The following is an 11,770-nucleotide window of genomic DNA, read 5'->3' as shown; positions in this document are numbered from 1 at the left end:
CTCCAAAACCACAGTTCAAAAGCATCAATTCTTCGGTGCTCAGCTTTCTTCACAGTCCAACTCTCACATCCATACATGACCACTGGAAAAACCATAGCCTTGACTAGACCTTTGTTGGCAAAGTAATGTCTCTGCTTTTTCATATGCTGTCTAAATTGGTCATAACTTTCCTTCCAAGGAGCGAGCATCTTTTAATTTCATGGCTTCAGTCACCATCTGCAGTGATTTTGGAGCCCAGAAAAATAAAGTCAGCCACTGTTTCCCCATCTATTTGCCATGAAGTGATGGGACTGGATGCCATGATCTTTGTTTCCTGAATGTTGAGCTTTAAGCCAACTTTTTCACTCCCCTCTTTCACTTTCATCAAGAGGCTCTTTAGCTCTTCTTCACTTTCTGCCATAAGGGTGGTGTCATCTGCATATCTGAGGTTATTGATATTTCTCCCGGCAATCCTGATTCCGGCTTGTGCTTCATCCAGCCCAACATGGACATATTAATTTTTCTTTTTATTGAGGCAAAATTTAAATAAAATTAGCTATTACCGATTTCTTCGGTGTATGATTCAGTGGCATTTAACACCTTTACGATGCTGCACACTCATGCCTTCTGTTTCATTCCAGGATGTGTGCATCACCCCAGAAGGAAATCCCACAGCCATGAATCGATCACTACTGTTCTCCACTCCGCCATTCCCCAGCAATCACTTACCTGCTTTCTGTCTCTGTGGACTTAACTATTCTGGATGTTTCCTGTAAATGAAACCATACGTTATGCGGCCTTTGTCATCTGACTTCTCTCCCTCAACCTGTGTTTTCAAGGTTCTTGCATATGTGAGCGCTCCGTTCCTTTGCACGGCTATCTAACGTTCTACTATATATGTGTGGATAGACCACACTTTTTCCATTCACCTGGTGCTGCACACTTGGGTGGTTTCCGTCTCTCGGCTCCTGAGGATAATGCCACTGTAGACACGTGTGTACATTTATTAGTTTGAACACCTGTTGTCAGATCCTTTGGGCTTATATCTAGGAGCAGAATTGCTGGAACACATGGCAATTCTACGTTTAATTTTTTGAGGCACCATCAAGGGATTTATTAATTTTATAGCTAGTTTTCTGTTCAAATAGAGACAAAGTCACTGATAATTCCACCCAGTGGGTAGGCTAATGATGTCTACCAGCTAGTATGACTGCTTCTTCCTTTTTAAAAGATTATTTATTTTGGCTGGGCCGGGTCTTCGTGGCCTCACCCAGGCTTCCTCTAGTTGCAGCAAATGGGCGCCACTCTTTGTTGCGGTGTGCAGGCTTCTCCAAGCAGGGGCTTCTCTAGTTGTGGACCATGGGCTCTAGAGAGAGAACTCAGTAGTTGTGGCACGCGGGCTTAGATGCCCTGCAGCATGTGAGGTCTTCCTGGACCAGGGATCAGACCCGTTTCCCCTGCATTGCTAAGCAGATTCTTAACCGCTGAACCACCAGAGGAGTCTGTATGACTGCTTCTTACTGAGAACTTTCTTGGCCCTCTGCTAAGAACTCCTCTAGCATTATGAAAGGTTCCAATAACCCTCCCGAGCTGGGTATTCCCATTGTAACTATTGTATCAGTAAGGAAGTGGGGGCTCAGAAGTTCAACAACTTGTTCAAGGCCACACAGAGTTGAGAATCCAGAATTCCAACTTGTGCATTTGGCCTCAAACTTGTGGGGATTTTTTTGTTTTGTTCTTGTCGTTATGTGGGTTTTTGTTTTTGTTTTTTTGCTATGCCCTGCAGCATAAGGCAATGGCAACCCACTCCAGTACTCTTGCCTGGAAAATCCCATGGACGGAGGAGCCTGGTAGGCTGCAGTCCATGGGGTCGCTAAGAGTTGGACATGACTGAGCGACTTCACTTTCACTTTTCACTTTCACGCGTTGGAGAAGGAAATGGCACCCCGCTCCAGTGTTCTTGCCTGGAGAATCCCAGGGACGGCGGAGCCTGGTGGGTTGCCGTCTATGGGGTCGCACAGAGTCGGACACGACTGAAGTGACTTAGCAGTAGCAGCAGCAGCATAAGGCATCTTAGTTCCCCAACCAGGGATCCAACCTGTGCCTCCTGCAGTGGGAGCACAGAGTCTTAACCACTGGACCACCAGGGGAGCCCCCAAACTTGTGTTTTTAAGCACCAAATTGTAAAGTCCCAGTAAGGTGCCAAATGATTTCTGTCTGGAGCTGGGATGTGATGAACAATACGCTGGTAGCAGCAGATCTCTGCTCCTAATTACGCCCAGCTCAGACCATTAGGAAAACGAGTCTGCCTTCCTAGAGCTCGCCCCAGCTGTGCGCTCCCAGAGCTGGACTGTTGGGAGTCTGGGATTAAACCCTACACGACGGATAAATCACAAAACAGGTGAGTAACACTTAGCAAAGCCCTACACCCAGTGATTTCTCTCCACCAGGGCGTTTAGCTTTATCCACTGTGTCTTCAGAGAATGGCCAGTCGTGCCCATAACAGCTTCATTTATCAGGTACCTGCTCCTCATCCACCATGGTGCCAAGAGCATCTCGTCTGCCTGTCTCAGGCGCAGACCTAAAATGGGGTGTTGTCTCCCCCACTTTACAGATAGGGAACTTGGGGTGCAGGCCAGTTGAGAGACTGTGTCAAGACCACGCAGGTGTAACTGACAGAGCCCTTGTTGACCCGGACATTCCAGTTCAAGAGCCTGCTCTGAACCATCCCTACCGCCTCCCAACAGCAGAGGCAGCATCTCTTGTGGGAGATTCTGATGCTGCCCAGGAGGAAGTTCTCCCAGGACAGTGAGCTGCCTCCTGAATGTGGCTTGGGTCTGCTCATAATCTCAGAGGATACCTAGTCAACTTTCATTGCTTTAAAAGAAAAAAAATCCAAATCATGGTGTTTGTTCCTTCCAACCTCTCATATTTGCCTTTTTCGAAACGCACAGCATTTCCCCCTCATCCACCTAAACCCGCTATTGAGTTACTGGCCCCCCGAGGCCGCGGGCTCAGAGCGAGGCATCCGTGCACTTTGCTGCTCGCTGCCTTCTCTGAGTGTAATCAAACATCAAGCTAAGTAGCAAATAAATCTCTCGATCTCATAAGCTGCACAGCGAGATCATGTAAATGCAAATGAAGGACCTGGTTTCAAGCTGTCGAGGGGGGAGGGGAGGACACGCCGGGGCCCTATCACTGTGACCGCCTCGCACACCAAGGGCCATACATCAGCTGCAGCAACGGTTCTGGCAGCACCAAGGGAGCCGGGGCTGCCCCGGGGAGTGGAGGATGGAGGAACCCCGGCAGGCAGCGAAACACAGGCGGCCCCGGGGCATGGGAACCAGGCAGGGGCCCATGGGGTGGCCGGGCAGGTTCAGTGGGGCCTGGATAGGTGTCTGCACTGCCCGGGCCGCACCCCCCTTGACCTGAGCTTGTGAGCTGACCCAGTAACACCAACAGTGACAGCAGTAATGGAGACCACTGGCTTATTGGGCTCCAGTCCTCAGTCAGGGAGGTTTTACAGGTGAGCGATGGGGACCAGAGAAGTCAAGTGACTTGCCCAAGGTCACACAGGAACTGGCAGAGCAAGGGCTCAGCTCTGTGACATCAATACGTTGGCTTTCCACATCTTCCTATGGGCTTGGGGCCCCCCTCTCCCTCCTTTCCTCCCCTGACCTGGGGAAGCCAGTTCAGCCCCCAGTACACAAGTGCAGCAGAGTGGTGATGACCCGGGAGAAGAACTGTAACTCTGATGCTGGGCGGGAGGGAACACAGAAAATGGAAACTGGCTTTAACTCTGCCTTTTTAATTATAAAAATAAAGTCTCAATACCCAGCCCCCACCCTTGGCCCCCCGCGCAAAGGCCCCATCTCTAAGGACATACCCTCACACATACCTTCTTATGGTTACTTCCAGTATTTTTTTTTTCAATGAATTCTTTTCTGCGTGTTCGTAACAATAGTATATGTAAATTTTTGAATCCCGCTTATTTTTTTTTCCACTTAACGTTATTTTCGATGCCTTTGATCATATATGGATGTGGTCTTCTGGTGTGTGGCTTTTTAGTATCGTTATGCGATGTTCGACTGCTGCTCACACAATACGCATGGTTCAAAGAACCCGGCTTCTGAGACGACGCCGGGGTCCTTTGATGCATAATGCACCTTATTTCACATGATTGTTTATCTGAGGTTCTCATTATGGAAATAAATAAATATCCTCTATGCTAATCGTGATCACAATTTGCATTTATATTGTGCTTTTCATTCGAGGATCTTAAGTTGTTTTACAATAATGAACTCCCCCTCCGCGAGCAAGATGGGATGTGTGTGCGTGTGCGGGTGTGGGCAGAGCCGTATACAGATATTTATTTAATAACTACCAGGCAATAACCGTGGGATTTCGCAGAACTACGCTTTAATAGGATGCGGGAAAGCGAGAGGAGGCTTCTCAACTGTCGGAGAAGCGTTCGTTGAGCTGAGACTCTGGACTAGAGGGTTAATGAGTCACAGCCTTCTGTGGCTGCCAGGAGGTGGGAATGACTCCCCTTGGGGGCTCAGTCCTCACAGATGAACACCTAAGACTGGTCTGGAACTCAGGCATTGAGCTCCCGGGCAAAAAACCCATCTTGGAAATGACCACCAGCTCGTTTGTGCAGAGCAAGATCCAGTTTAGACCATCCAAGAAGCAAAGCCAGTTAATTTCACCCATTTTTACCTCTTTGGTGAGAAATGGGGGCAAGTTAAGGATTTGTTAAGAGCGTACGGGGTGGAGAATCGTCACACTTGAGTTGTAAGGCCGGGTCACTTTTTTTGAATTGTCCCCTGGTACTTCCTTCCTGGGTCTCCGGTGACTCCAGAGGCAGCCTGCCGGCAGTACCTGCCACTTGTACTTACCTCCGGAAAGCCCCAGAGGTCCCGAGGCTGGCGACAGGCTGCTCTGAGGGGGCTTCTGGGCCAGGGGCTGCCTGCCTGGCCTGGATCTCAGCGTGGATTTCCAGGGCTTGGTCCTCGATATTGGGGAGCAGAGAGGAGCGGCCGTGCAAGAAGGAGACCAGAGAATCCTAAGACCCCCCCTGGGACGGGGAGCGAGATGGTTTTAATTAGAGCTGGGAGACGAGAAGCAAGGCAGCGAGGGATGACATCTTAATGAGGTTTAATGAAGCTGTCTGCTGATGGGGACAGCTGTCACCCAGAGCTGTATTCCAGCCAAACCACTCTGCGACAGAGCAAACTCCGAGAAAGGCGCAGTTTGAAACGGCTGAGAAGGGCAGGGCGGCCAGACCCAGGGTGGGGATTTATCTCCCACATTCGCCTCTTGAGTCTAACCACCACGAGGACAAGGATTCCCTCTAGGAGCCCAGACCCGAGTAGCTGCCAGTATTTCACAGTTCCCCGTTGTGCAAAGTGAAGGTGCGCCTCTGAAAAGACCTTGAGTGTCGTGCTTGAAATGTCTTCGAAGTCAGCCATAAGAACGAGAAATACAAGGAGGGCTTAGCGTTGCGGGGCAGTGGGGGGAGGGCGGTGGGAAATGAAAGGAGTCTGCCATTCCATCCCTTTCTGAGCCTCGATTTCCCCATCTGTCCAGTGGGGACAATGTGACCTCCCTTTAGAATGGTTGTGAGGGGCTGCTGAGGGTGAGCGCAGAAGTATGACATCAGGGGGCGGAGGTTAACTGCAGCTCTTCCCTTTACTGGGCTTCCCAGATGGCACTAGTGGTAAAGAACCCACCTGCCAATGCAGGTGGACGTAAGATCCCTGGGTCAGGAAGACCCCCTGGAGGAGGGCATGGCAACCCACTCCAGTATTCTTGCCTGGAGAATCCCATGGACAGAGGAGCCTGGCGGGCCACAGTCCATGGGGTCGCACAGGGTTGGACACGACTGAAGCGACTTGGCACACACTTCCACCTGGGTGCCTTTGGGCAAGTAGGAAGCTCTTTAAGTTCCAGTTTTCCCACCCGTCAAATGGGAGAACAACCTCCCGGTGGGGTTGGGAGAGTCCAGGGAGAAGTACAGCAAGCTCTCAGGACACAGGAAGTGCTCACTAATAGGGCTTGATGAGCAAGGTCACAGGGTATAACTTGAGCCTTGCATGCAGCAGATGCTCAGGAAATATTCGCTCTTATTTGTTGTTTCCTTTACTTCTGTTATAAAGAGAACAAGGTGGTCTCTGGGGACCCCTGTGTGGGCAGGTGCTCTCCTCCTTCACATGGCCCAATATCTGTGCATTTGCCCCAGAACCTTTGACCATCCCAGCTGAGCTCTCTCTCTCATCCTCTCCTGGGCTGAACGCGCAGACCGCCTGGTTTACCCAAGTGTCCAGTCAGAGCTGATTTGTGACCACGACTCAGTAGTTTCACAGCCTGTCTGCCTACATCCAGAAGTTCAGAGTCAGGAGCTCCTCTGGGCACCTGTTGGTCAGCCCTTAACCAGTCCCCTGAGTTGCCCAGGGAACTGCAGACCCTTCTGTCAGGCAGCTTTTCTCTGTAGGCTTCTAGAAAGCCCCTCTGGACAAACTGGGGAGGGAGGCCCAGAGTCGGTGCCAGGCCAACCCACCTCTGGCTGGTCCTTTTACTGCTTCTGGGGAGCCCCTCAAAGGACCGGCAGCTCTCCTGTTCTCCCTGGCTGCCCCACTGGGATCGTTTTTAGAGCGGCTCTCCCCAAAAATGCCAACCCAAGAGCTGGATCTTCTTTCCTGTCCAGCTCTGACCCAGGCATGACTTAGCTGTCCCGTGTCCAGGTCACTGAAATGATAGCTTTTCCCATCACCCCCAGTCTATACAGCAAACGGTGCCTGTGCCCAGGGCTCTCCTAGACAGATGGCTACTCATGTCCTCTGTGTGTGCAGAGGGCGTCATGCAAACATGAGCAAAATCCAGTCTGCGGAGCTGACTTTGCGCACAGGGAAAGACAATGGAGAATCCCGGGCAATTGATGCTACATGCCAAGGGGCAGCAAAGACATGGAGTCCAATGTGGGTTCAGATCCAGCCGTGGCCTCTCATTAGCGGTAAAGCTTTGGGCAAACAAGTCCAGCTGTCCAGGCCTCCCTTTCCCACCCGAAAAGCTGTGTAGTTTGCAGGGCTGCCTTAACTGTTAGGGGTACAAAGGGTAAGCGCCTCCATGGAGCCCGGCCCACAGTCACCATGACTACGATGTTGCCGTGGTTGGCGGTGGTAGCACCAGGGTGGGCCCAGTTAGCCCGTGTCATTGGGCAGCTGAGCTGGTAATGGGTGAATACGCTGCTCCTCTGTGGTATTTCCCTAGAGGAAAAGACTCTGATGCCGGGAAAGATTGAGGCCAGGAGGAGAAGGGGGAGACAAACAATGAGATGGTTGGATGGCATCACCAACTCGATGGACATGAGTTTGAGCAAACTCCTGGAGATAGTGAAGGATAGGGAAGCCTGGGGTGCTGCAGTCCATGGAATCACAAAGAGTTGGACATGACTGAGCAACTGCACAACATCTAGGGTGTTTATATGTGAATGCAAGGACTCTGAGACACACAGCATGAACCTAAAGGATTAAATTGCCAAGGGTAGGATATCAAGCATGAAGGTAATATCAGGAGCCCACTGCTCTTGCACCACGTGGCCACTATCACAGACAAACGGGTTTTGCAGGAGGGAAGCGGACAGGACCTCGTAGGGCACCCACACCAGGTGGGCAGGCAGGACCAACACCCCCAAAGCCTCCTTGTGCTGCTTATAGCCAGTGTCCCTGCCCCAAAGGTACCCACCCTCCTGACTTCTAAAGCCAGACGTTAGTAGTGCTGTGTTTGGACTTCATCCACGTGAAGCAGTGTGTAACTTGTGTGTCTGGCTCCTGAGTGAGAACCACGCATGGCTTGTAGAGCTGATCTTTCATCCCTGTTGCAGTGGGCAGCTCCTCAGCCGACTGGCGTGGGGGCCAGATGACTCTCTGTTAAGGGGATGGGGGCTGTCTTGTGGATCTTGGGATGTTGGCCAACACCTCTGGCCTTTACCCACTGGACAGAGGGCAGTGCCGACTCCTTGGCTGTGACAACCACAAATGTCTCCAGACATGGGCAAATGTCCTCTGGGAGGGCAAAACTGCCCCCAGTTAAGCACCACTGCTGTGGCGTATTCTATGGAATGAATCTGTCACCACTTTTTTATCCACCTGGGATGGCCATTTTGGTGGTTGGCTATGACAAATCAAGCTACTGTGAGCATTCTCAGACATCTGCTTGGGTGGACATGGGCACACATCCCCACTGGGTGTCCAGGAGGGAATTGTTGGGTCATTGGTGGATATATGTTTAGCTTTAATAGGTATTGCTGAACAGTTTTCTGTGGTGCTTGTACCAATCTACATTCCTACCAAGCACCTGAATGTTCTGGTTACTTCACATCTTTACCAATAGCACTGAATTTTTATTTTGCAATCTTCAGAGGTTGAGCACCTTGACTTAGGGGTCCTGGCCACCTTGACATCCTCTTAATAAAGGGCCTATTCAAGTCTTTTCTTGTCTTTATATAGGATCGCCTGCCTTTTTCTCATTGATCTGTAGCAGCTCTTTATATATGATGGATAACAGCTCTTTGTCAGATGTATGTATTGCAAATACCTTCTCTCACTCTGTGGACTCAAACATTCTCAGAGCTAGAGGCAGTCTGTGCTCCCCTGTCGAACCATCTGATGCCCTTGGTTGTCATTACTTGTTCCGTTTGTCCTTGTAGCAAGATAATGAATTTCGTAAGGGCAGGGGGCCGTTTGTTCACCTTGCAACTCCTGGCACAGGGCCTGGTGCAGAGGAAATGCAAAATAAATATTTGTGCAGGGAACGAATGAGTGACTTTCCCATTGGGATGATTTTTGCAGCCCAAGGCTTCAGTGTTTTTGGCCGCTGTTGATTCCTGGGCAACCGTCACGAAAAAGCGTGGAGATGGTGGCACTCGCTTTTCCCCCCACCTCCTTCTCCACCGCCCCCTGCCCAGTGGCAGCCATGGAGTCTGTCTGTCGATCCTCTGCCAGCTGGAAGTCGGCCCACCTGCACCTGCGGGAGGGAGGCGGGGCCTCTCCCGGAGAAGTCACGTTTTAATTAACTTCCCTCGCCGGCACTGGAGAGGGCACATCATTTTCATAAACAAATGAGGAGCCAGGGCTTTGTCTGCGGCTCTGAGTGAATCATGTAGAAGGAAATCAAAACAAACCACCCAGCTGAGGCCCCTGCCTGAAACTCAGAACTCCTAGTTCTCAAGGAAGGTCGAGGCCTGGGATCCGAGATGAGAAGGAAGAGGGAGGAAAATGGTGAGGCGGTGGGTAGCAAAGAACTGATCGTGTCTCCAAAGAGGCAGCTCATTCATTCATTCACTCGATCAACCCCTCTCTACCGGTATCTCTTCTCTGCTGATCGGTTTGAAAATCAGGGGTGGAAATAAATACTCTCTATGGGGTGTGTTGAGAATCTCTGCTCAATTTCGCTGTAAGCCCAAGACTGCTCTAAAAATAAAGTCTATTTTTAAAATAATCAACCTTGAAAGAAAGGAAAGAAGGGAGGGAGGGACAGAGAGAGAGGGAAGGAAAGAAGAAAGAAAGAAGGACAGCAGACAGTCTACCAACGGAGACAGACATTAAACTGATCACCACACAATTAATAACCCAATTACACTACTTTGTAACCTTTAATGGCTTTATTGAGCTATAATTCACATACTATACAATTCACCCGTTTAAAGTATACGATCCAATGGCTTTCAGCATATACACAGGATTGGGCAACCAGTGCCACAGTTAATTTCAGGACATTTTCATTACCCCGAAAGAAGTCTCATACCTCTTAACCGTCACTCCTAAATCATTCTACTCCCTTTGCCATCTCAGCCGTAGGCAACCACTAATCCACTTTCTGTTTCTATGGATTTGCCTATTCGGGACATTTCATGAAATAAAATCATACAATATGTGGTCCTCTGTGACTGACTTCTTCACCAAGCGCCACACTGTCATAGCCTGTCCCCGCTGAAGCAGTTCTACTGTTTCTAGTGTGTAATTCTGTTTCTTGTTTTTGTTTTATGGTTTTTTAATTTTTTGACCATGCTGCATGTTGGACCTTAGTTCCCTGACCAGGAATTGAACCTATGCCCTCTGCACTGGAAGCGCAGAGTCTTTAACCACTGGACCACCCTAAATGTGAGCTTAGGGCCCGATGGGGCCATAGACAAGGAAGTTTGTCTGCACTGAGGGCAACCCAGGAGGGCTTCCTGGTGGAGGCAGCTTTTAATCTCAGGCATTTAGTGAGCATTGGTTACTTGCTACCAGGAAAAAGAAACTGACAGAAGTCATGGTTCTAGATGCATAGGAATTTATAATCCAGGCAGGCTGGCCTGCATGTGCATGCCTAGAAACTGAGGTCACTTAAATTCTAAGCTTATCCAAATGAACAGAACATATAGGAAGAGTTACTGGAGCCAGAGGAGGGAGAAGCCACTGTGAGCCGGAGGGGTCCAGTAAGTTTGAAGAATAAGAACCAGAAAAGGGAAGGCAGGCAGGAGCAAAAGCGACTGGGATGCCTGCAGACCCTTCAGGGTGGGGAGTGGTCTGATGTGCCCAAGTCTGAGGGTCACGTTGGGGAGTTGGGGGCAAACTTGCAGAGGTGGGCAGGGTTGGAAAGTGCAGGGCCCAGACTGCCAGGCTAAGGGAGTGGTTTATTCCAAAGGCGGTGATGAGCCGTTGTGGGTGGTCCTGGATCATCCACTTTTGTGCACCCAGGTCTCTGGGAGCCCAATCTTTGGGGACAGAGACTGATGGGACTGGAGAAAGGGTGAGGACGGAGCCACCGGACAGTCTTTGGTGAGGCTGGAGCAGTGAAGTCCTGGGGGTTTAACACCCTGCAACTGGGAGCCTGGGGCCCGTGGGGTGGGAGAAGCAGCTGCACCCACCCAGCTCATAAAGTCCTCGGCCTCCAGGCCTGATGGCACCAGGAGCCACGCACCCCTGGCTGGTATCTCTTTAGCAGGAGGATCTGAATGTGGGCCAGAGAACACAGCCTGGGTTCCAACCCCAGCTCTGCCGCTTCTTCCCGGGTGGCTTCGTGCCGCCTGTCTGACCTCTCTGTGCCTCAGCTTCCCCATCTGAGAAATGGGGACAGCAATGGGCTGCCTCACAGGGCAGCCGTGAGGACTAAGTAAGAGAAGCGGATGGAGAACCCAGACCTCGGCAGGTGCCCACTGACGAAGAGCAGCAACGTTCTAAGCACCGTAGGACCCCTGCGCCCAGGGAGCTAGCTGCTTGTCTACAGAGAGGCAGCACAAGCATTGTGCTTAAGAGGGATCTTTACACCAGGATTACCTGGTGATTCCGTGGTGAAGAATGTGCCTGCCAATGCAGGAGACATGGGTTCGATCCCTGGTCTGGGAACATCCCACATGCTTTGGAGCACCTAAGCCTGTGGATCACCTAAGCCTGTGGATCACAACTCCTGAGACCATGTGCCCTAGAGCCCGTGCTCCCCAACAGAAGTCCCGACAGTGAGAAGCCTGGTCTCTGCAACTAGAGAAAAGCCCATGCAACCGTGAAGACCCAGCATAGTCAAAAATAAATAAATATATATATAATTTTTTTTAAAGAGTTTCACCCCAAGGCCAAACACATCTGCACGTCACACCCGGCCCTGCCCTTTAGGAGCCGAGGATCATGGTCCTGCCGCTCTGGTTCTCAGCTTCCCTACCTGTACAATGGGGAAATCGATGTGGTTGATCACAGAGCAGTTTCATCCCCACAAACCCCTTCTGTGGGGTCAAGGAGGAGTTGACCCGAGACGC

The 11,770-nt window shown here is 50.7% G+C and overlaps 1 protein-coding gene across 1 annotated transcript in view; it reads left to right on the top strand.

Moving 5' to 3' along the window:
• LOC105000773 (chromosome unknown open reading frame, human C9orf171) overlaps nt 1–11,770 on the top strand; it is a 153,980-nt gene that overhangs the window by 79,612 nt on the left and 62,598 nt on the right. The gene's annotated exons all lie outside the window — the stretch shown is intronic.

Source organism: Bison bison, unplaced genomic scaffold (assembly GCF_000754665.1).
Source record: "Bison bison bison isolate TAMUID 2011002044 unplaced genomic scaffold, Bison_UMD1.0 scf7180017864375, whole genome shotgun sequence".
NCBI lineage: Eukaryota > Metazoa > Chordata > Mammalia > Artiodactyla > Bovidae > Bison > Bison bison.
The sequence above is the reverse complement of the archived record's forward strand: the minus strand, read 5'-3'. Positions and strand labels throughout refer to the sequence as shown.